The 24,969-nt window shown below is 44.8% G+C and overlaps 1 long non-coding RNA gene across 1 annotated transcript in view; it reads left to right on the forward strand.

The window, feature by feature from the left end:
• The first annotated feature begins 1,256 nt into the window (after positions 1-1,256).
• Gm36617 overlaps positions 1,257-24,969 on the forward strand; it is a 45,745-nt gene continuing 22,032 nt past the window's right edge. The window contains exons 1-2 of the long non-coding RNA XR_875370.3: positions 1,257-1,407; positions 15,017-15,105. This is a non-coding gene — a long non-coding RNA (predicted gene, 36617). The remainder of the gene's footprint in view (positions 1,408-15,016; positions 15,106-24,969) is intronic.

A 24,969-nucleotide genomic window follows, 5' to 3' on the forward strand; every position in this document is an offset into this window, starting at 1 on the left:
TTGTAACATTATCACAACAGTTAAAGCATGGAGGTGCCCCAAGTATGCACTAGAGGTGCCCCAAGTATGCACTAGAGGTGCCCCAAGTATGCACTAGTGGATGGATCAGTGAAATGCGTGAGATCCACAAAAAGGAATATTAGTCAGCCTTGAAAAGAAAATTCTTATCTATGCTACAGCCTTGAGGACATTACACTAAGTGAAAGACAGCAGTCGCCAAATGATAAATGAATGGTTTTCCTTATACAGGGTAGTTAAAAGATCTAAAGTCATAGAAGCAATATGGGAGTCATCAGAGGCCCAAGGAGAGAGAATGGAGAAGTGTTGCTTGACAGCTGCAGTCTCACTTTCATTGTGAGGAGATGAATCCTGTCCAGTTATGTGCTCAAAATGGAGAGATGGCACATTTGTGTTAAATATATTTGTCACAATAATAATTTTAAAAAGTAAAAAGGGGCTGGTGAGATGGCTCAGTGGGTAAGAACACCTGATTGCTTTTCCGAAGGTCCGGAGTTCAAATCCCAGCGACCACATGGTGGCTCACAACCATCTGTAACGAGATCTGACTCCTTCTGGAGTGTCTGAAGACAGCTACAGTGTACTTACATATAATAAATAAATAAATCTTAAAAAAATAAAAAATAAAGTAAAAAGTCATATATATTAAGTGCTTTAATTTGTATTTAAGGCGAAAACTAACCAACTGTGCTAGGAAAAAGGATAGTAGTTACCTTTGAGGAACACTGTGGGCAAACTTACAAGAGTCACTGGTTGGATGTGTGGTCAGAAACCTAAGCCCCTGTGGTGGCTAATGACTGCTGAGTAGTTATATTTACACTTTCTGTGAGGATGTTATACTTAAGTTAAATAATGGCGGTTTGGTCTTACTTTTTGGAGACAGGGTCTTGCTATGCCACTGAAGCTGGACTTGCAGTCACAGTCCCCTTACCTCTCAGCCTTCTGAGTGCTGAGGTTGACAAGCCACCAGCATGCATGCCATGTCAAAAACCAACATTAAGAAACAGTACTCAAAAAAGAAAGGTCTACAAGCTTTTCCTCTGCAGTGCCTCTGGTTACCTTTGAAGAGCCAAGATGGGTTGGTTCTCTGCAGAGAGTGTGTGGGAGCCCAGCTGGCTTCCTGTGTCTCAACAATTGGGAGTAGGCTGAACGCAGGGATCTTGTCAACAGCAGGAAATCCCTTTTCAAACAAGAGTTGAAGGGACATCCAAGGTCAGAGCTTGGCAGGCAAGCGCTTGGCCACCAAGACTGTAACACACACTGTATTAAGAAGGCTCAGGCAGAAGTGGGTCCCAGGCAAAGAGCCTCAAAGACCAGAGATGAACCAGAGAGCTGCGCCTAAAGGAGCCTGTGGTGTGTGTTCAAACCCAAGTTAGTGAATCTCTGTGGGTGAGTAAATGGTAGTGAGAACTGGGCCCATTTCACAAGGCTTGGAGGGTGGGGAGAGCTGAAATGGTGCAAGGGCCAAAGAGCAGGAACTCTGGCCTGGGCCGAGACAAGGGAGGAATTGGTAGAGAAACTAAAGATATGGAAGAATTTGACAAACACTGGTAAAGTTCACAGGTCAGTCACTGGACCACAGGAATCAGAAACTGGACAATAGTGTCCAGCTTTCCTAAGTTTTAGGGCCAGCTTGGCAACCTGGGTCAGGTTGACTGTAGTACTTGTAGGCTGTTCACTGGTGAAGTTTAAAATGCAGAGACCTCCAAGCTCAACCACCAATACATTAAGGAGTCTCAGGTTCAGATTCACAAGGACAAGGGTTCAAGTCCCTGCCCTGTGACTGAGTAGCCAGATGAATTTGATCAAGTTGTTCCCAGGGCTTTGTTTTCTCACCTGTAAATGAATACAACAATGCTTAGCAGGGTGCCTGGGAGGCAGCAGAGTAGCTGATAAATCTGAGTGACTTTGCCCATAACTTTACACCAGTTTCATACTAGGATGTTTATCTCCCTCAGAGCTTAACACTCTCGCTTCTCAGTCTTGAGGTTAAGATCCGGTGTAGACCTGAAGTGCACAGCTCGTGATTGTACACATGATAAAAGAATCAGCAACCAAGAGTCATCTAGTGTGTCTCAGATGCAGACACTGTCTTGGGTTGTAAATGAGAGCAAGCCATGTAGCTCCATCATCCCCACGCCTTCCCCTTTTCAACTCTTTTAATGAGACAGTGTCAGGAAGGACCACATAATCACACTTGAAAGGACTTGTAAACAATGTTTAGGCCTATTTCTTTAATGCCAAAAAATATTCTTGTTGCACTTTAAAATATCAAAATGTTTCATATTGGCGTAACATGTAGTTCCTACTACCCCACTTTAAGCTCCAGGTGGACCATCACCCCGGCCCAGGTTCCCTCGCATCCACGGATGAAATAGACACACACAGACATTAGCTCATTTTTTATATGCTTTATTTTAGCTCAGTGGCCGGGCTTTTCTAAGCCTTCCTTGGCTGTCACGCTCTTCTTTTCACTCCCATCTCAATATCTCTAAGTCTTTCCTCAGTTTAAGTTGCTCAGTTAACTTTAGTCCTAACTCAGCACCCTAAATCTGCCCTCAGCTTAGTTGTGTTTCTGATCTTCCACCTGCTATCCCAGGCCCAGTCGGAGAAGTGGCCAATGGCCACCCCACCCTAGACCTCACATGGCTGGTGACTCTTTCTCCCTCCAAAGCCTGGTGAGTCCTTTCTTCTCTCCTGAGTCTGCTAGCCTGCCTGCGGGAACCTGAAAGTCACACCTATTCCACCCAACCATTAGCCGCTAGCGTCTTTATTGATCGATCAAGAACCAACTGGGGAGCAGAACCTTCAGTGTTCCCAGGCAGATTCAAAGCATCAGAAACACACCCTACATATTGGAAGAAAGTATTTCCTATTTTGTTTTCTTATAGGTTGTCTAAATGTTATTAAGTTGGTATAGCCTCTGATATGATCAATGCCACATCAGGTAATAGATACAATGTCCGGCTTTTTTTTCTCTCTTGCTTTGGACTGCTACAAGACCAGTCAAGATACCAACATTCTAAGGTGCTTGCTGCTCACCACCTCAAGACTTATGTGTCCCTGAAGCTGAAAGCTGGCCTGAGTGTCTTGGCTCACAGACTTAGAAACCTGAAACCATTATGTCAAGCCAGGGTGGCTTGCACCTGAGGGCTGTGTACCTCTTCAATTTGTTTGGTAGAATTCAGTTCCTTGCAGTCGTAGAACTGAGGGCCTCAGCACCCAGAGGTGGGTTGATTTCCTCAAGATCAACAGAGGGTATATCACCTGCTCTAAATTCCTGTGTCACCTTTGGTTGGCTCCTCTCACTGGTCCACCCTCTCCCAGGATAATCCTTTTTCCTGATCTCACAGTCTTTTTATTTGGGCTTTGCATACGATTCCTTCAGCTTTGCCCCATACACAAGGAATGATCATTTTAGAATTCTGAATTTATGGTGGTTTCTAGTTTCCATTCATGGCCTCCTACTCCATCTTAGGGCTGCATCCCAAGATGCCCATCTCCTTTGTAAAGCTGTGAGACACTGCTCACTAGGAGAAGCGGAACTTGATAATGCCAACTTCTGTAAATTCCTGGCTGATAGATCTTGGTGTGTGTATATGTGCACGCACGCACACACACACACAAACACACACACACATGCATGGCCTTCTGTGAGTTCCTCAAGAGTAACTGTGAGTTACTCAAGAGAGAGGTCAGTAGCTTGTTCTCAGTTTGATTTTTATTGCCTGGCATACAGCTCTATTCATAGCAGCCTCTTAACGAGATGGGTAAATGGAAGGAAGGAAGGAAGGAAGGAAGGAAGAAAGGACATTCATTCAACTTTGCTTAACTTCCTCCATGTACTCAGAATTAAATAGCTTTTCTTTAATTAGCAATTTTTTTTGAGCAGTCAGCTAGTTGGTCGATTTCATTGATTTGTTAGTTAAAATCCAAAGCTGCCACCTCTCCCTAACCCCACCCCCTTCACCTTCGTAAGACCATCTGGTTTAATGGAAAGGAAAGGAAAACTTGAGGAAATTAAGTAAATGACGTCAGGGCCTGAGCGGAAGCAGATATGCTAGGGGCTGTTCTTGTCAGCTTGTAACCAGAGAGACATAAATACACATTAGGGGAGAGGAAATTCAAAACAGATCAGGGAAGGAGAGCATGGCTGAGGCATTGAAAAACAGTAAACTCAGAACCTGCGGGGGGGGGGGGGGGGCGAGGCGGCAGCAGGCTGTGACCCTAATGAGTCAGGTCTCATTGGCTGTTATTGTTTGAATGACGTGAATTGTCATAAGTCCCACCCATTCTTGGTAGCACAATTGACTTTTTGAGGGGTGAGGTTTAGGGTTAGAGTGCCTTCTTTTGCTATTTGTCATCTTAATCTTTTGAGAGGAGTCGCTTTTCTTCTAAGTGAGCCCGTCTCCACTCCAATGTCCCGGTTTTTGTGCTAAAAAATTCTCAAGACATTTAAGAAACAAAATATCTGATTCTTGCTTTTCTCTAAGACTGCCATGGCCACTTAAATTGACCAAAAAGGTATGGCTTTCCTCTTAAAGACAAAGTTAGCACACAGATGGTTATTTTGAGTTCAGGAAAGTGACTTCCTTTGCCCATGACAACTTATAGACATACACCTCAAAGTCCCTTTAACTGATCTCGGAGGCAAGGCAGGTCTGTAAGCTGTGCTTCAAGAAACTCCAAGGATTCTGAGACTAGCTAGCATTTTACAAAGGACAATTACAAATTTCTCCTGGGATTCCCAGCAGTGGCTATTTAATTCCAAACCAGAGAGACAGGCTATATGACTGAAGGCAAAAGCCCAGAGCCTGGCTGCCACACTGCTCCCAAGAATATAAAACACAGGAAGAGGAGATTGAAAGGTAGCTTGAACATCAGGACTAATCTTCATACTGATCTTTCTTTCATCTTTTGGCATTTAACTCAGTCTGGCCTCGAACCCCTAATCCTCCTACTTCTGCCTTCCAAGAGCTGGGATTACAAGCATGCACCACTACACCCTAGACCCGTACAATTCCCCCAGCTTTGTGCAGCTGCCAGGTACCTCAACATGTTCCAACTGCTTTGTTGTCTGTTCCCATCTGGAGACCACCAACTGCTTCCTGCTCTTAATGAACTCCCAGGGAGAGAGGTGGCCACTTACCTTTTTCTTGCTGTGCTTGGACTGGGCATGCAGTCCCTGCTTCCCGAACAAGGCCCTTGCCTCCATGTAATATGCTTTTAGACAGGAGAAAGGCTTGCGTATTTTAGACTTCTTGGAAGTTTACTAGACCACACGAGTACTTGGGCTCCATTTCCCTGAATTATTGGGCCCATTGTCACAGTACGGGACTAGCCACAGAGTGGGCAGTGAGGTTAGGAGGATGTCCGTCCTCAGCCAGCTTCCGGTGCTAAAGAAAGGCCTTTCTAGGATGAGGCCACCATTGACACCCGAGTTCTAGTACTCGGCAGGACTTAATTGAAGGAATAAGCAGGGGCCTCGTGATAAATGAGATAAAATGTGGTCCCTGCCTGAAGGCGGCACAGTCTCCTCTTGTCAGGTCGCCAAACCCAAACCTGCTGTGCGCCGTCTTTGGCTGCTAGGCCAAAGGTTTGCGATACCCTGTCTAAGTAGCTTTCTGAACAGACCCACTGTGCCCCTTTCCCTCCATGTGACCTTAGATGGTGCTTGGATCTATCCCCCAAGGCCAGCTTTGCCTACTTGTGACTTCGGACAACTCTTTTGCCCTCTCTGAGCCTCAGATGAAGCCTTCATTTGTAAAATGGAGATAATGTCCACACAAGGACCTCGGTGTGTGAGGCTTGGGTGAGATTCCGTATTATGCGCATTTGCTTCTCTAGCACACACGAAGAGGTGGGGGCAGACCCCCTAAGCTGCCTGTGTGATCAAGGCCACAGTAAATGTAGCCTGGGCACCTAACCTGGGCACGGTAAATGTCAGAAAGCTCTGGGCGTCAGTTTGCACATGTGATTCCCCTTCTCCTAGCCCACCCCTGAATTTCTCTCATTTCAAAGCCTAGCAGCTTCCCCGGTTCCGAATCCCATATCTGCTCGTGGGACTTAACACATCCAGCTTCTCAGGTTTAGACAAAGATTCTCAGTTGTCCTGCGACCTCTTATAGCTCTTGGCCCACCTCTCTCAAGAGGCATCTAGACTTCACTTACTACCCCATACCTCAGTTCCCAGTGGGCTTAGGGCGCTGCACTCTCCAGTGGAGTTGAGGACTGTCAACATAAAGCCCACTAGAATCTGGTGGGAGGTGGGGACTCTGCCCATGGCGGCCTTGATGAAGTCTAATCAGAGGTCAAGATTCTTAGATGCTCTTTTTAAAAAAAACTATAATGTTCCCCTAAGTCCCATCTGACCAGGCTCAGTACATGTATTCCCTTCTCAAAGGAGCCATATAGATTCAGAGTTATAAGCTAAGGCACCCCTCCCCTCGTTATCTCAGGAAATATTCCATTTATTATCATTTCTACTTGTGTGCTTAATGGTTTGTTCACTGTTTTTTTTTCCCCCTTATTTTTATTAGGCTGTGTATAAGAGATGTTCCAAAAGAAGTGACGAGGTAGGGGGTGGGTTCTGCATCCCTTTCATTTTAGGGCTGGAGTCAAAAGTTGCTCATGTAGGGAGAGACATTTTCTTCAGTGGTGTAGCCATTAGTAAGTTGCTCATGTTCTTGTAAATAACCCCTCATTAACATTCCTTGTTGTAACCCTAATTAAACACATTGTTTCATTAAAGAAAAAAAAAGTCTCACTATCTTCTCAGTCACATGACCAAATGCAACTAGTTATATGGTACTCTGGAAAATGTGTGCTTTTCTTCTGGGCATTTATGCAGCCAACTAAAAATTAGAGCTTTCACCGTGATGGGTGGTGATGGATTCTGAGGACCAACTAATGGATTCCGTTTGAGTGTAAGTAACATTGTTGAGCCTTCAAGCATTCAAACATTAGTATGAGTGTTTGGTCTGCGGCGATGTGGTGGTGGCTTAGAGTAGATGGTTGGGTGAAGCTTTAGAGAAGTGGGGGTAGGTGTGATGTGTGAGTTGGAGGTAGATCAACAGATAACCACACAAGCACCTGTGATTGACCAGCGAGGCATGCCCCAGTCACACCAGCGGGAGCTTTCTTCCTATCTTCTTTACCCTTCTCAGGCATTTATTTCTTAACCACCCAGCTAAGTCCTAACCCACTCAGGTTGGAAATCAATGTAGGCAAATCCGATTTGCACCTGTTCCATAATACCATTTAACCAGCTGAAGACACCTGAGTGGCACTCTTCTCTGTAAGCAGGCAGTGGGCTGAGAATGCATGGGCCGGGCATAGTTCCTGAAGGAGTCATAAACTGTAGCTCTTCCACTGCTGGGTCCTTTCCTTTGCCAGACAGACCTGTTATCCATCTCTGTTTGGTAGGAGAAGATGCAAATCAGGTTATCTGGAAAAGAATCATGGTTTCTAAGAGACAGACAGCTGTCACCTGCCAACCTTCTACTCATTAATTCCACTAATTTTGGTGGCGCCCTCTCTTCACTACCTTTTCCCCAGGAAACATGCTCTTCTTCCTGGATTAGACAGGCTATGTGGTCGTGGCTTATCTTCAGAAGCCCAGTGCAAATGTCACCTCTTCTCTGAGACATTTCTGAGCCTCCACCCTCAAAGGCTGGAAGAAAGGCCCCTTCTTTTTCCATCCCCGTGCTTCCTGCTCCTGCTTCTGCTACAGCTTGTCAGGCAGCAAGGAGGAGGTTGCCCTGTCCAGCCCAGCCCAGCCCCTCAGTCCCAGGATGTGCCATGCAGGTTTTCTGAAAAAAAAAAAAATCCATGAGGAGTTATCCATCATTGTTTGGTAGGAGAATATGCAAAGATCCATGAGGAGTTAGGGGGTTGCTGAGGCCAGCCAGCTCCCTGGGTGCTGACTATACACGGCTTCTACTCTACATTTTACATCAGTTAGGAACCCCACACTGGGTCTCACATATCCTATTGCCATTTCCCCTTCAGGGTATCTGATCCCTAAAGACTTTTTTATGTTTTCAGAAGAGGAGAGTGAAGGTTTACTCTATCTCATGGTTTCTAAACCCCGTACCTCTTTGAGGAGAGGATTTTGACAAGGTGCTCAAGACCCTTTCCTCTAATTTGTCTGCATCATTGTCCTTTCACCAAGGCACAGAGGCAACAAGGCTCAGTTATAGAGGAGGAAGGGGCCGCAAGGCAGCAAGAGGACTGAATGGGTGCTTGGGAGGAAACATCACATCCCACAGTCCTGTAGTCCTTTCTCCGTGCTTGCCTTTCTTCTTAGTCTGAGAGTTCCTACACAGGCTCAAACTGCATAACAACTTCCACTTTCAATGCCACAGTTCGGGGGATGCTTATTCAGTGAATGGACCTAAATGTAGACAAACTACTTAGCTACATGTGTAAGAACCTCACAGAATTATCTCCATGAATATTTTTTTAACACAAAGACATTTAAAACTTCTACTAACAAGTGTTTGCAACTCTTGACTTTTTTTGAAATAAAGTTCTCTAAAGACCTCAACTTGACCACATGTAAAAATAATGTAAAAAAATAAATAAATGAATAAAAAATGTAAAAGAAAATCTTTAAAAAGTGTATTAAGAAAATCAGGCATTAAATATACAAATATGTTTGTTGTATCAAAAGAGATGTGTCTAGGCAAAAATAATGAAAATCCCAAGCTGTCTAGATAGCATAGATGGTTCTGGCTTATCAGGCCAATTTTCAAATTCTCAGCTGGTGGGTCAGCTGCTTGTATCTCTTGGACATCTTTTGGGTTGGGCTGCTCTGGGCATCTAGGTTGTTAATCAAAGTGAGGCTGACTGTGAGGTGGCAGCTCACCTTGAGTCTCCTTTTGGTTTCATTATTCTCTCAGCTGGCCTCCTCTCTAACCAGGAGGACCTGTGCAGAATCCTAGTCTATACCTTCATGCATATCCTGTCCCTTTGTGCCTATAATCTCTTGTGCCCTTGCTGTTAGACCATCTCGCCCTTCTGTCTAGCCCAGGAGAGTTGGAAAGCTGTAGTCAACACCCAGACAGTCTCCACATGCAACAAGAGGAAAATGTTTGCCTGCAGTCAGTTACTTTGGGGCCAGACCTTGGGGTGTATTCTTGAGTGCATTCTCATTTTTTCCCCTGTCTTCACTGTTGTGGTAAAACATGTAACTAGTAATTGCATGGTGGGCCCAAATGATGCAGATGCCTTACTTAAGCAATGGTTATGGTGGGTCCACAGCATACTCCATGCCTCGACTGTGCTCTACTAGTGCCTGTCCCATCTGCTGCCTCTGCCCAACACCAAAAACTATCACTGTGTCTCCACATTGTGCAGTCAAGTGCCCAGAGTCATTCTTCTTTCTGGTAGTCTGGTGTACAAATACACCTTCGCTGATGTCGTTTGTTCCTGCTAGGGAAATCATTTCTTCATCTAGTTCCTTTGCTGTCTTGTGGCTCTCCGTCTGGCTGCCCACAGTTGCTCTGCCTCTGAAGGCTAATGTGGGAACTGCAGTCCCTCCTGTGGTCCGATGTAGACCTGGTCTCCAGTCAGAGGACAAGCTCTCTCATTCCGTACTTCATGAAGCCTAGAGAATTAAGAGACTGTATCTAAAAGTATAGCTGATACTTAATCCAAGTCTTGCATGCTTTAAGACCCATACTACCTCCACTGGGTCCAAAAACAGGAAAAACAATGTATACTGGTTTGGTCGTCATCAGAACCTTGGCCCATTGGCTTGCCCAGCCGTTGTACTAAATAAACCCCTTCCTCAGAGCCATCTGGAAGGCTGGGGAGGGAGAGTAATCAAGGAAGGGATTTAATGCTACATGCTGCTGCTTCTGGTTCCTGGTGGCTTAGAGGAGACCTTGCCACTTTGCAAAGAATTCCCCAGTTTTAGTATTTTGACATTATTATGGACCTAAAAAGAACATTTGTTTAAATGGGTTGTGCCTTATCAATTTTTGCAGTAGAAATTTTAAATTTTAAAATAAAAACTGGGGGCCAGATTTCTGGAGAGATGGCTTGGAGGTTAGCAGTGTTTTCTGTTCTCATAGAGGGCCCAGGTTTGTTTCCATGCACTCATGTCAGACAGCTCACAGCTGCCTGTGACTCCAGTTACAGATCTGACAAGCTTTTCAACCTCCTTTGGCTTCCAGGCACGCACGCACACGCACACACACACACACACACACACACACACACACACACACACTTTAAAAATAATTTTACAATTTAACATTCTTTAAAAATGAAGATGTGGAGAGCCTATTGGTTATTTTTTGCTTCTTGACTTTTTAAACACAGAAGACAGAGTCTTCAGTCTGCCTCTGTATTTCTTTTACTCAAAGAGAGGCCTTGACCTGAAATATATGCAGATTGTCTATCTTCACATAGCCATGTAGCTACATGATCTACATGTAGCAAGAGATCCAGAGTTGTACTTTAATAAATAACCTTTTCAAGAAACCTAAGAAGTCCTTTGATGTTTTTTAAAGCCAGTGGAATTTACCTAAATATTAATTGCAAAAAAATTGCAATGTGAAATTTGAAACCATATTATTGCAATGTAAACCATATTATTGCAATGTTCATGTTCAGTCATACATTGTAGCATCATACACCTTATCTATGCTGACTGAGCTACTAAGGAGCTTAGTTTACTCAGGTTCACTAAGTCTAATCCCATAGCTTCATGCAGTAAGAGTTTCTTTAAAAACCACATTTATAATACCACTGGTGAACAGCAGAAACATCTTTAAGCACTGGAAAGCTGCCACGTACATAATAGCAAATGAATTTTTTTCTCAAAATTCTAATTTTCGATTAACAGCTCAGATGTTGTCATTGGCAACAAACTATGTCATTTTCTGTCCTGGATAGAATAGGCTCACTTTGTTAATTTTTTAAGAAAGTGCCTTCCAAGTCCCCATGTGAATAACTAATTTGTCAGCTACAGAGTTTTCAGAGAAACTCATATTACATGGGGAAGAAAAGGATAGTTCAGCTTGTAACTCAAATGTCCCAGAAGCCTTTTCTTTCTTCAATAAAGCCATCTTATTTCCAGAGGCCAAAGACATGGCTTTTTGTGTACTTTCCACTTAGTCACACAATAGTGTGACCATTTCCCTCCTGTGAGTATGTGGAAACTGTGACCAAGTAGTGCAACTAGCACAGGTTGGCATTGCCACCTTGAGTCATGGTGAAGAAGTCTTACTCATCTAAACTTTCGGGCCATGAGTTAAAATTTCAGTACAACCAGAGGATTAAGAAGGTTTTAACATCAGAGAAAGAATGTAGTCCTTGGATGTCCCCTGAAATGGTCTTACAACCACTACCCACAGTTTGTCATCAGTGATGGGAATTCTGGGTGAACTAACAGAAAAGTCCAATTAAGGTCAACGGGAGAGATTTGTTTTTCACCCTAGCCCTTCTCAGTTGTGTTTTCTGTTAAAAAAAGAAACAATAGCGTCTTCCATACAGAACTATTAGAGACAAAACCATGGTGCTTTTGTGTATAAATCTCAGGGTAAGTTAAAGGACCTTGACAATTCTTTTCAGGTTTGAGGATATTCCTGGGAAAAGAGAAACGCTTAAGTGTCCAGTCTTATTGCCCAGATGGCCTACTACTCTGCACACAAAACTCAATCTAGAAGGGATTTTACCCCACAGCGCCCGTACCCCACCCCCCATCAAGCTGCCTTCTCCTTTCTTTGCTTTGTCACCTCACAAAGCTCCCAAGAGCCTCTGTTTAGCCCTTGCCATGTGCAGTCAATTTTCCTTCACTTTCCAAGACAGCCACAGAGACACCATTCCACGGCTAGGTGAAAGGCATCTGACACAGAAGCCCTACTTTACAAAAGGAACGTGTGATGAATTGGGACCTCAGCAAATTGAAGCTTCTGCTCAATGAAAAGGCTCTTGTGAGGATTCTGTAGGCCAGGAGAAAATAGATTTGAAGGCCACATACAGATTCCTATCCAGAAAATGTAAAGAATCCTTACAAATGATCTATGAAAAGCCATAGGAAATATAAAACAGAAAGCTAGCAAAGGCGTGAGGGACACAGGATGCATCTGTATTGTTTCTTATATTGTGTGTGAGTCTACATCTGGAAATTAAAAGTACATTCTAAATATGTCAGCGTGTTGACAATATCATAATCCATACTCCAAGATATTTCCTTTACACCAAGAATAAATCCAAACTACTGCTTGTATCTTCTCAATCCCACATTAGACCCATTTTGAATTTGCTATTTTACCACTTTCTTTCCTACTTCTTTCTTAGAACTTTCTTTGGTATTCTTTGAATATTCCAGCCTTTTCTACCACAGGGACCTGTGGATTTGGACTCTCCATGATGCAGCCTTTCCCAACCCTTTACACTGCCCTTATCCTTTCTAGTCTTCCTTGTGTGCCTCACAGAGCAAATCTGCACAGGAAGGAAAGATTTGGGCTTCCCTTACTTCTCTTCCTCACATCATTTTGGCCCCTAAAATTCAAGTAAGCCATGTGCCCTCATTAAGCCACCAGTTACTTATCCAAAATAATCGTTTCCTGAAGGACCCTGGACAGCTTAAGATATCAATATCTCTGTTAAATTTGATTCTCATCTCAGTACATGCTACCGCCATCCAGCCCACACCCTCAAGCCAGGAACCTGGATGGATCGGCCCAGCACCTTTCTTTTTTAGTTCTCCCAACACCCAAGTGGTTGCCAAGTCTTGGCTAACCAACTCCTAATAAATAAATTCCCCCACAGAGCTTAACTGCTAGTCCTCTTTCCCACGTGTTGTATTCTGCCCAACTACCGAAATGCCCTCTTTAATTGGCATTTGCCACACATCATCAATATGCCTGGTGTAGTGTTTCTACTACACAAATCTGTCCCTTTCCTGAAATCTTTAAATGAATCCACCATGTTTTCCAGATAGAGACCAAATTCCTCCACCTGGCCCTTGCCCATCTCTTGAACCATTGCTTGCCCATCTTTAGTACATCCTCAAAAGTTCTGGCCATATGCTAAAGCAACCATTCTCAGCCACACCCCCATGACTTTGTGCATGCTGTGCCATCTGTCTGGATGTCCTTCTCTGCTGCCTGGCATCTTTCAGGGCTCAGCTTAGCATCATTACCGGGAGAACATCACTGACCTCCCATTTATTTGGTGCCTCCTCTCTGGGCTTCCACAATCATTCATGTCAGGTTTCGAAATGCTCAGGAAATAGCACATAGTAGGCATCTCTATATTTAGCAAGTGAATGACTTGGATTGGGCATTAATAATCATGTCAAGTCTACACATCCCTCCGTAAACTGTGGTGGGCTGTGGAAGTGATAGTGGTATTTCATTTGTCTTCCCTCTAGCTCTAACTTAGGACATTTTTTAATCTGGAGATAATCTGGTGTCAGTCCCTCCTTAAAAATCACCCATCTCCAAAGTTCTTCCAGCTCAGTGTGTGATCTTGGATGGCGAGTGAAGTCTAAATTCAGAGATGTGTTAAATCCCAGATCTGCTATACACCTAGTTGTTCAATAGCCTTGAGGTTTGATTTTAATGGGGAAAGTAATGGGACCTCCACAAAGGGTTGTTGTGAGGATTCCATAAATTTATGCAGAAAAAAAAAAGCTTAGAATGAGGTCTGGCCCGTGGTAAGCACCCACTACGTATTTGTCTATCTCCATTTGTTGGTTTGGGCACAAGGCAGGAAGGAAACTAGGAAAGAAATGAAAAGATGGAGCAAGAGGCCCTGGACAAGTCAAGATGGACAAGGAGGTGTTGGGAGAGGGCTTTGATTAAAAACCCTGTTACTCCTCTTATACAGAGCACAGAGTAGGCACAGAGTCAGGGAACAAAGCTGACAGCCGTGAGATGGCAGTCTGGAGTCTGCTGCTTTAACCAAGGAGGACAGCTAAGGCCTCTGGGTCCTGATAGATAAATCCATTCTACAGATGGGTCTACAGACAGTCAGTTACTTTCCATACTTAAGTGAAGAGCTAGGTCATCCTAACAAGCTCCTGTTTGAAGGTCTTTTTTGCCCTTTCCCTCTAGAATCGCATTATGAGCACTCAGCCACTCAGTACAGGCTGTGATGAAGGCTGAACCAGGGGGAGAAGGCTGAATTGAAACCTAAACAGGTTGATCTGTATACTGCAAAGAGCTGTGGCTTTGGACTCCAAGTGGCCTGGTTGGACTAATTGGATGGTGCTGGCTGCTTCATTGAACTTTTCTGGCCTTCAATTTTCTCATCTGTAAAATGGAGATAAACTACCAACTTCAAAGAAACTTCAGTGCAGTAATAAAATAAGAACAAGCATAACGCATAAAACCATCTGAGCTCCAGCTTCTCTTTTATCTAACATGCTCAATTTTCTTCTATTCTTAGCACTTATGGTCTAATATTATAAAATTCATTTATTCGTTAAAAAATGAATCTCACAAAAGCAGGGACTTTGTCCAGCATCTTGCTAGGCACCATAATCTCAGCATATAGTACCTGCTGGTGCTAGAATATAAAATAATTCATACTCTTTCATAAGTTATAAAAAATTCCATTCATTTATTTCTTCATTACAATATAGAAAATGTTGACAGTTGGATTGCATCAGTTATCTCTTGCTGCGTAACAAATTACCCCAGCACTTAGTGCTTTGCAGCACCAACTTCCAAGGCTACTATACCAGGAGTTTAAGGGGTCGTTCAGTAGGGAAGTTCTGGCTAGGGCCTCTCTCATGAGGTTGTACCTCTGAGTCTAGTTTGCCAAAACTTGACTGATCCTATAGGATCTGTTTCCAAGGTGATTCACTCACAAGACTGCATTGCTGCCAAGGTAGGGTTTTGCGATGTAGAGCACTGGCGAGACTGCCTTGACTCTTTCTGATACGGCATCTGGCTTCCTTTGCAACGGGTAAGTCAGAAGATCATGAACAAATCTCACAGTGCCTTAATGCCACTTATCTTTTGCCATTTAACAGAGTTTCCTGGCATCACATCTGTATTCGATTAGTCATAAAGACCAATTTCAACTCAGGAAGAAATAAACTATATAAGGGCATGAATAGAGGTAAGTGAAGATCATTGGGAGCCATGGTACAGAGACCAAGGGGCTGGTTTGTCTGCCTGTGTGACAACAGGCTTGTGGTCAGCTTGCAAACACCAGGCACAGGTTGAATTGTGAATGTATGTACTGGGCTCTGCTTTCTAGAAGGTGGCATTCCCTTGGAAAAGGTAAGCCACCCAGAGGCATTGAGGGTGTCCCATAAAAGCTGGCCAAAAACAAACCAAACAAACCAAAATCTAAGCCAAACAAAAAAGATCTCAGAGTTCCTGAAGTGGCTGACTTGGGAGGTTAGTCTCCAAGTGTGACTTGACCGAAAACCGTATGAGAGGTGCGAGAAAGGAGTTCCAGGGAAAAGGAGCGTGGGCAATTCCAGAGGAAGACAGGGAGATGTGAGACAGGGAAGGATGCCCAGTGCCATCAGTGGAGTGGTCATCACTGTGGTGTCCATGTCCACTTTATGTATGTCAGATCCCCATGAGTGTCAGCACCATGGGAATAAGAACTGAGGTTAAAGGGTGGAGGCATGCAATGTGCCACCTTCCAGTTAGTTCTGGTCAGTGTGTTCAGTGTCCCACCCCCACCCCCCGCATGCTGGGGACAAAACAGCTTCTTGATTGGTACCAAGAACGGAGGAGGACCGGCACCTAAGTTGCAATGGATGCCAGGGGCATGGCTCAGGCATGCACCAAACTGCTATGATGCAAACAAGAGTAAAGTAGGAATGTTGAGCGGGTCACAGAGCAAGGGCTCTGCAGGCCAAAGAAGGACCCTGTCACTGCTGTTTAGTGCCAGCACATCTGTACATAGTTAAGCTTAAGAAAATGGAAGAGAATTGTATGATCCATTGTTTATGAAGAAACAAATATTTGTAAAGACCGACTCGGAGGTCTCTTCTCAATTCCCTTTCTGCATGCATCTCTTACGGAACTCTCTCAGGCATCTCCAATGCCTCTCTGTCCAGCTGGAATGAGGTGACCCACATCGGGGTGGATGGAGACTTTAGTAGGAGTCCCTGCCTGGGACCTAGAGGCCCCTCCAGCTTACCCCCTGAAGCAGTGTCAGGCCTTAGGACATTTCTGAGCCACAGGCTAATCAAGCGGAAGAGGAAAATACAGGTCACGGAGTGTGTGCCACAGGTAGCTGAGACAGCCAGGTTGACATTGTTACTCAGTAGGAGTGTTTTTCCCCGAAGAATCCCCTTGAAGCCTTATTTCTGAGAGAATGAACACACATCTCTCATATTCTTCTCTGGTACCTCTTGCCCAGTGACTTGGGTGAAGCAGCCAGGAATTGCCTCATTTTAACAGGAAGAACTCAGAAACCAGAAGCAGTAACAGACTTCCCCAAGCAATGAATTCAGGCCTTTCTTCCACTAAAGGTGGGACAGAGAAAGACTTCAGGATGGCCTGGAGCCCAAGCAGGGACTGAGGGGGTGGAATCTTACTCAAGCACCAAAGGCCAAGCTAAGTATGCAGAGTCTCTATGGACAGCCTCTGGGACTGGAGCCAGCCAGGACAGAACCATATCCCCACCCTGGTCAGTCGACAGAGTCCAAAGGACAGCCATTTGCTCCTCTCCCAACCTTTCCTGTGTGTTCTCTCTGTTGTCTGAGACTCCCAAGCTTTGTTGCTCCATAGTCACATTCAAATGAGTAGTTTCCCAATTTCAATGGGGTGTTAACTCAATGCCCAGCCATCATCACCTACACCACTGAGGCAGGGAGAACACCCTCTCCAGGAAGGCAGCATCAATAAGTCAGCTTGCAAACATCTCAAGAGATCTATCTAATCGAGTACATGTTAAAAGGAGCGACTTCTGGTCCGCATCCTCATCCTGTTTGACAAAGTGAGGGAACAGAATAGGGTCCCACTTGAGCAAAGCTCAAGGGAGGTAGAGGCCAGTTATTCAAGGGATAGGTGAGAGGTGGCCCACAAAGACTTGGTAGAAAGACATACTTTCAAGTGAGCCTTGAGTTGTGTCTATCCGGTGGAATGGGTGGAGAAAGACATCTTAGGGAAAGAAACAACTTGCAAAGACAGAGCAGTGTGACACGCCCACCTCCTCCAAGGCTTCTGTGAGGACCTGCAGGCAGCTATGCAAAGATCAAGCCCTACAGAGTGATGTGGAAGAGGAGATTGATAAATCTGGGCAGAGAGGGAAAGCCTGGGCCAGAAAACAAACAAACAAGCAAGCAAACAAAAAACATGGTGAAGGTACGGAGCTTGCCCTGGAAAGATTGAGAGTCATTGCAAGAAGCCTAAGCCAGATGGCAATGGTGACATATCTTCATAATGGCAGTGAGGTCCCAGGCAAGATAAGCAACCTCTCTGTGCCTCTGCCTTCAAATCTGTCATGAGGATAATAACAGCATCTTCTTTACTCAGAGGGGCTAACGGCTATGCAAGCCAGGACTGTGTTAACAAGAAGCTGTCATCACAAGCACATTTTAGAAGGGACTATCCAGTTTCTAGGGCAAGGCAAGGAAAGAAGGATGGACCAGATGGACCACAATAGGAGGTGACTGCGGGGATCCAGGTGCCAGGTGATGGTGGCCCCATGGAAAGCACTGGGAAAGCATTAAGCAGGAGAGACCAAAGAGCCATCAGAATAGCAAGTGGGAGTGGTGAGGGAGGAGGAGGGATCAGAGAGCATGGAGAGATGACATAGGAGTCCCAGAAAATCATCTACACAGCCAGGGAAATGCACCAGGGGGACAGAAGCAGGCTAAGAGAACCGCTGGCCACAGAGGCCAGAGAGGAGAGGACAGCCTAGCCATTGCAGTCGCTGAGAAGATCTTGTCAAAAATGTAGACAAGCTGGGCAGAGGTCTCTCCTCACAAGCAGAGTAGGAAGCATCTCTCAAATTCTTGGCTGTAGCTTCCATTAACGACAGTGGATCTCTTATAAATTAAGCTCCTCCCCCATACCCTCAAAGCAGTTGAAAAGTCAAAAGAATAGTAAGATCCCACCACTGAAGATAATCTTCTAGCTGTCCTCATTGTTTTGAACAAGACCTCTTTCACATTGGAAATGGAAAACCGTGTTGTTGCCTGCATACCATGGGCTTTCACCCCTCACCAAGGACAGGTCAACACCCTCAGTACAACATGACCTCCCCTCCCCCCCCCACCCCCCCCACCCCTCACCCCCCCCCCCGCTCTACTACCCGTCCTCCAGCCTGAACACCAAACCCTCTTCTTCTATCTTCTCTTCCTCACTGGCACCAGATCGCCCTGGAACTTGCAAGTCTTTCTCCAATTATATCCCAGAACAAGAGCAATGAGATGAGATTCTTGCCTCATTTCTGACCTTTTGAGGGGCTTTTATTTTTTTTACTACTCCACCTGGATGCTTCCCACCCTCTATCAGCATATACGCATCATGGGCACTTCCTGGAAGGCTGTGGAGAAGAAAGCATCGTGGTAATTAAGGAGCCAACTTTTCCTGTCCAATTACCATGCCTAGAAAGCAACAGAAGCCCAACCTGAATGGAGAGGCTCTTGCCGGCTGCTGGATAGCCCGAGTCTCCACCCAGTGGAGGACGTCCTTCTTTGGAGGCCAGCAGTCTGCTTGTGGTTGGGTGATCAGCAGCTGCTTCCTGTTTGCTTCCGTGCTGTCTTTGGAGGCATTGCTATCTAAAATTGTGTGAGAAATAGAAACTCTGGCCTGTGAGGACCCTTTTCTATGAAATAAGTTCCTAGGAATGACCCTCCTGATTCAAGTAAATGGCCTCACAGTGATTTTGATTGCACGAGCCTCTGGCACAATTGCCTTGTCACTCTCTCTTGCCTCGCATGACAGTTTTCATGCCTCCTCCTCTATGTTGCTAACATCTGGGGCCAGATTAATCCTTTATGTGGGCAGGGGAGAGGGCGGCTGACTGTCGAATGCATTGTAGGATGTGTGGTTGCACCTTGCGTCTGTACCCACAAAATGTCAGAGGCACCCTTCTCCCATTCAATGGTGACCATCCCAAATGTCTCTTAAAGATTGCCAGATGTCCTCTGGAGGGGTGTGTGTGTTCGTGCAGATGGGGAACTCTCAGGGGAAGACAACTGTCTAGTTCAGCTCTTTATTCTCTTCTAATGTTTTGCAGACTTCTTGGCATAAGGCCCGGGTGTCCAGTGAGGGACGAGAATGTGAATCACACTCTGTTTGGCAGTGGACATTTAAAAAACTTCTCTAGATGGTCACTGTATGGAAACTCCCTCTATAATCTTTTCCTCTGGGTCACATTCAAGTTGTGGAGCAAGCTCTGCTGCTTCTCTACCTCTGGGGAGACTCTGTGACCCAACTTTTCTATCTCAATTTCCATGGAGGTCAATGGATTTGAAAGCAAGATTTTCCTGGGGACTAAGAAATGGTCCCCAGATGCTTGAGTAAAATATAAGGGAAGTATCAATGGGTCTTTGGGGATGTTAGGGGAGCAGAAGCTCAACTATGACAGGAGATCCACTGGGCAAGGCCTTGGGTGGTTCGGAAATAGCAGAGACTTGCCAGGCTGAGATAACAGATGTCTAAGTGGATAGAGGACTCAGGGCCAGCAAGACTCTGGAAACCTGGACATTGACTAAGTTCTCAGGTCCTTGGCGCAGACTGGACATCGTGGGGGAAATAGAATCTTCAAGATTGACTGAGATACTGTTAAAGCTTGGAGTGTAGATTAAGTTGCTTTGTTGGTTTCTGGCATACCTGACTTCTGACTTGGGATTGGTACCATGGCAAGTACAAAGTGCTAACTAAATCAATAGTAGCTAGTATTTATTGAGTGCTTATTATGTACCAGACACTGTTCTTTCAGTTTTTGATGAATTTTCTCCTTTGATCTTCACAAAGTTCCCATGAGTAGGTCCCATTGATTGTAATCTCTTGAGTTAAAAATAAGGAACTGAAGACATATTCTCAAGGTGGTAGATGCAAGACAGTAAGAATCACAACCACGGAGCACCCACTCTGAGCCAAATACTGTTTGATACTTTGCAGGCACTGATTTATTTAATTCTCACAACAACCTATTGAAAGAGGTACTATTGCCAGGTGTGGTAGTGCACACCTTTAATCCCAGCACTCGGGAGGCAGAGGCAGGCAGATTTCTGAGTTCGAGGCCAGCCTGGTCTACAGAGTGAGTTCCAGGACAGCCAGGGCTACACAGAGAAACCCTGTCTCGAAAGAAAAGAAAAAGGGAAGAAAGAAAGAAAGAAAGAAAGAAAGAAAGAAAGAAAGAAAGAAAGAAAGAAAGAAAGAAAGAAAGAGAAAAAGAAAGAAAGAAAGAGGTACTATTACCAAGTCAATTTTACAGATAAGAGAACCAAAGATGAATTTTACAGAAAGTGAACCACAGAGGAATTTTACCCAAGAGCCACAGCTTGTACATGATAGGTTTGGACTTTGAACTTAGAGAGCTTGGCTGCAGAGTCTGTGTCATCTTGCTGGTAAGCCAAGCTTTTGAGACTCCAGGACCCCCTGTCTTCTCCACGCTCTCTAACATGAGCCACACAGTAGCTGCACATTAGTAGTGCCGGGAGCTAGAGTGACTTCTTCACAGACAAAGCTGTGAGTTGTTGACTCTGCTTTGCGTTTGCATCAAACAAGGAGACTAAGACCAGTTTCCCCATCTGGAAGGTCATTAGCTCTCTATACAAGAGAAGTAACATTGCTCAAACAAGAACTGATGACTAAGGCTAGGAAGGTCATTAGCTCTCTATACAAGAGAAGCAACATTGCTCAAACAAGAACTGATGACTAAGGCTAGGCACTCTGTGTAAGGTGTCTTTAGGGAGCATCACCAGACAGAGCTTGATCAAAGGAAAAGGAGAAGGAAAAGAGAAAACTCTGTCATTGGGAAACCTATAGAAACAAATTGAGAGTATTCAGCCTAGTAAAGTGTGTGGTGTAGTACAAATAGATGTCTTTAACCCTGGGATTCTGAGGGTTAGGTCAGGGAAGGATTCATGTCACATGATACTTCTTGCACGTGGCAGTTGGACACAGTCCCTCTGAATGGATAGATCTCCCTTTTACTAGGTTCATGTTCCCCTATGCAGTGAAGGACTTTCTACACACCCCAGTTTAAGCCAATAGAATATTTTATTATTATTCTTTTTAGATAATCATAGAACTCTAAATATGGACGACATACTGTAAGATAGTAGCACATTAATGTCATTTTATAAGAATTATGCTGACATTGGAATTAATTATGAAAATGTTCCTTGTATCCACTTACCTAAAGATGCATTTAAGAGTGAACTGACTTACAGAGAAGCCCCACCAATGAAGCCTCTTCAAGATGGCTGCCCAAACAAGGTCTGAACAAAGACAAGGCCAATGACATGCTAACACGAAAGGGGCAAATCTCCTAAGTCTTCAGCCTTAGACAAAGAACTACAGGTGGCTAAGGAATGCTGAAAGGAAGAGAAATAGTCTTCCCTGGGAAGGGCCTCCAAACTGATGATCCAATACCACGTGGTCAGCCCTGAAACCATATACGTACAAGTATATTACAAAGACCGATCAGGTTGTATATATGTATTTAGGAATGAGAGGCCGCACGTTTGAGAGAGAAAGCAAGGAGGGGCTGGAGGAGAAAATGATATATTTTAATTTCAAAAAGTAAGAAGGAAAAAAATGTAAGTGAATCGACTTGTATGGGATTTGCATTAAAATGCTTAGGCAAGGATAGATAAGACTATCATAGCAAAATATTGATGGTTCTTGGATCTAGGTACTGACTGTAGTTTCCTGCTTTCTTTTGTGTCTGGAAATTTTTATAACAGAGATTATATTAATAGATTTTAACCCATAGATAGCTTGACAATTAGTGCATGGCTAAATTTGGCTTTGAAATTTCTGATAGTCTGTTGACAGAATCTAGCAGCTCTTACAGACACAGAACCAGTCAGGGTCCAGCCCTGGGCTTTACCTTGGTTCTGACATTGACCTCATTGAAGCAGCCCCTTTTTCTCTACTCTGTACACTTTTCATTTGGGGGGGGGTTCTTTTTTAAAATTATTGGATATTTTATTTACATTTCAAATGTTATCCCCTTTCCCAGTTTCCCACCCCCAAACCCCCTATGTCCCATCCCTCCTCCCCCTGCTTCTATGAGGTGTTCCCCCACCCACCCACCCACTCCCACCTCCCTGCCCTCGAATTCCCCTACACTGGGGCTTTGAGCCTTCACAGGACCAAGGGCCTCTCCTCCATTGATGCCAGACAAGGCCATCCTCTGCTACATATGCGACTGGAGCCATGGGTCCCTCCATGTGTACTCCTTGGTTGGTGGTATAATCCCTGGGAGCTCTGGGGAGTCTGGTTGCTTGATATTGTTGTTCTTCCTATGGGGTTGCAAACCTTTTCAGCTCCTTCAGTCCTTTAACTCCTATATTGGGGACTCCTTGCTCAGTCCAATGGTTGGCTGAGAGCATCTGCCTATGTACACTTTTAAAAAATCAAAATGTAAAAGCATAAAACCATACATGTTTTTGGGATATCATGTGATGGTTCCATACACTGGACAGTGTTGAAATAAAGATGAGTCTATCTGCCTCCTCCCTGACCATTTCTCTACGGTAAAAGCATTCCAAATCCCATTGCATCCTACAGTGCAATGGCATGCGGGGCTTTCTTCCAACACATAGCAGCTATGCCAAGGAGCACTCTCAAAGGAATCTTTTATCCCAGACACACTCCCTAAACCGGTAGCATCCTTGTTCAATGTTACAGGAAGGGGCCTAGCTACACGTATCCTTAAGTTTGAGAGCTTCATCAGAGGGAAAGATTTAGGGTGACTGCCAACTGGTTACTTGGGGGATCGACTCAGCTAGAAGGTTTTATTTTGTGGGTGAGGGTGTGGGTGCGGCATGTGTGGAGGAGCACACAGAGACCAAAAAACAGTACTGGATCTCCTGGAACTAGAGTTACATATTCCATGTGTGTGCTGGGAATCGAACTCAGGCCCCTGGAAGAGTGCTCCTAACCCCTGAGCCATCTCTCTAGTCCCGAGCTATACAATTTGAAAACCTGAAGATCTGGCCTAGGCAATTGGGCCTGGATGTGCGTTGATCCTTCTCCCAACAAATGAAGGTGGCCTCTCCGTGCTTTCCTTTGAATTTGGCACACACAGAGTGAAAGCCACTCTGATACATCAACCAACACAGAAATTCTCAGATGTACACGTTTCCAGCATACAAACTTGCATAAACGTGCGCATGTGCAGGAGCAGGAGCGGAAGTAAACGTGTACACATGAAGACACGAAACATTGGATTTTATTTCCAAGACCAACCCCCAAAGCTAATGAAAATGGCGCCTATGAGAGTGGCTGAGCAGGGTGGGGAGATGAGATTGTCGAATATGTGTTACCCGTGATAGAGAAACAAGATTAAACTAAGAAAAAAAAGTACGCCAACAGTCCTGGTGGCATATTGTGACATGAGAACAATATAAATGTTTTACACTAAGTCAGAAGATAAAATGCCATCCCTGAAAACTAAAAAAACATGGAAAGGAATGAAAGTATCAACCTACCAGGTTGGTGGTATGAAATTAAGGAATGCCAAAACACCCAGAGACCCAGGATGTTCATGGAGCAGCCATAAAACAGTAGTTTACAACCTGAGGCACATTTGTCACCCACAGATGATGCCTGGGAACAACTGGGGACACTTTTTTTGGTCACAATTGGAAAGTTGCTCTTGGCATCTAAGAGTAGGTACGGTTGTAGAGGCTGCAATGCACAGCACCATCCCCACAGTAATCAATCCAGCCCCAAACGTGCGGCTGAGAAATCTTGTCCTGCAGGAGTATATTATAAAGACGAAGAGGGTTAAGGTTATTTTTTTCAAGTCTACGGTATCAGTATTGCTTCCAGCAATAACTTAGTAACCATTAAATATTCCACATTTATTATTATAGTGTTTGATGCATGTATTCATGCATTCTTTGAGAAAGAGAAAATGCAATCCTCAAAGCTCTCGTGCCTGGTGCCTGATGCCGCCCACCTGATTGGCCATTTTACTCTCCAGTGACCTGTCCTCTGGTGGGCTTGATGAGCCCCTCGGAGCATGGCAGTCTCACATATAGACAAGCATCTTTCATAGTGGCTTGCTTCCAAGAAGCAGAACATGGAGAGCCAAATCTTCCAGTGGCATGATGTCGTTCCCACTGGATTCCAACCAAAGCCATGCCTGGGCATGCGCTGCATCAAGACGGTGGTAGAAGAGACCACAGCTTGATGTAGGGATGGCAAGGTGACAGAACAGAAGACAACGAGCAAAGGAAGGTCTTGGGGTGGCTCCAGTTTATCACAGTGAGGTGCTAAGATGATGTTTTGAAGGGACACAGCCTCCATACCAGTGACTGTAAAGGCCTCTGAGTCTGGAGATACAAAAGCATGGGAATTCCTAGTCATTTTTGCACTGAAATCCTTAGCTTGCCCTGCAGGCACATCGAGATTCACCTAGTGTCACCGAACCCCCAAGTCACTGCTCATTTCCAGACTCATTCCCATGTCTATTTTCCCCAAGGGTAGTGTGACTGAGAGGGAACATTGGGGATCCACAGGAAGTAATCCCAGCAAGTGGTGTGGTCCTCCCCATCCCACGAGCCAGAGTTTGGGAGACCCTGCCCTGAGGAGGGCACTTGTGTGCCAGTTGTTTGTAGAGGAAGCAATGGCAGGGCCAAGAAACACTTCTCTCAGAATCACTTTCCTCAGCCTTTCCAATCAGCCTAGCAACAAGAGTAAAAAAAAAAAAAAAAAAAAACATGAGTTAAAGCTCTGGAAAACCTGAGCAAAATGAGGTCACAGGAAGACAGTGGGATGGGGGAGAAGGGAGCATGCTTTCCAAGGAGCAACTATCTCCCGAGCA

This window comes from Mus musculus, chromosome 15, assembly GCF_000001635.26.
Source record: "Mus musculus strain C57BL/6J chromosome 15, GRCm38.p6 C57BL/6J".
In the NCBI taxonomy this organism is placed as follows: domain Eukaryota; kingdom Metazoa; phylum Chordata; class Mammalia; order Rodentia; family Muridae; genus Mus; species Mus musculus.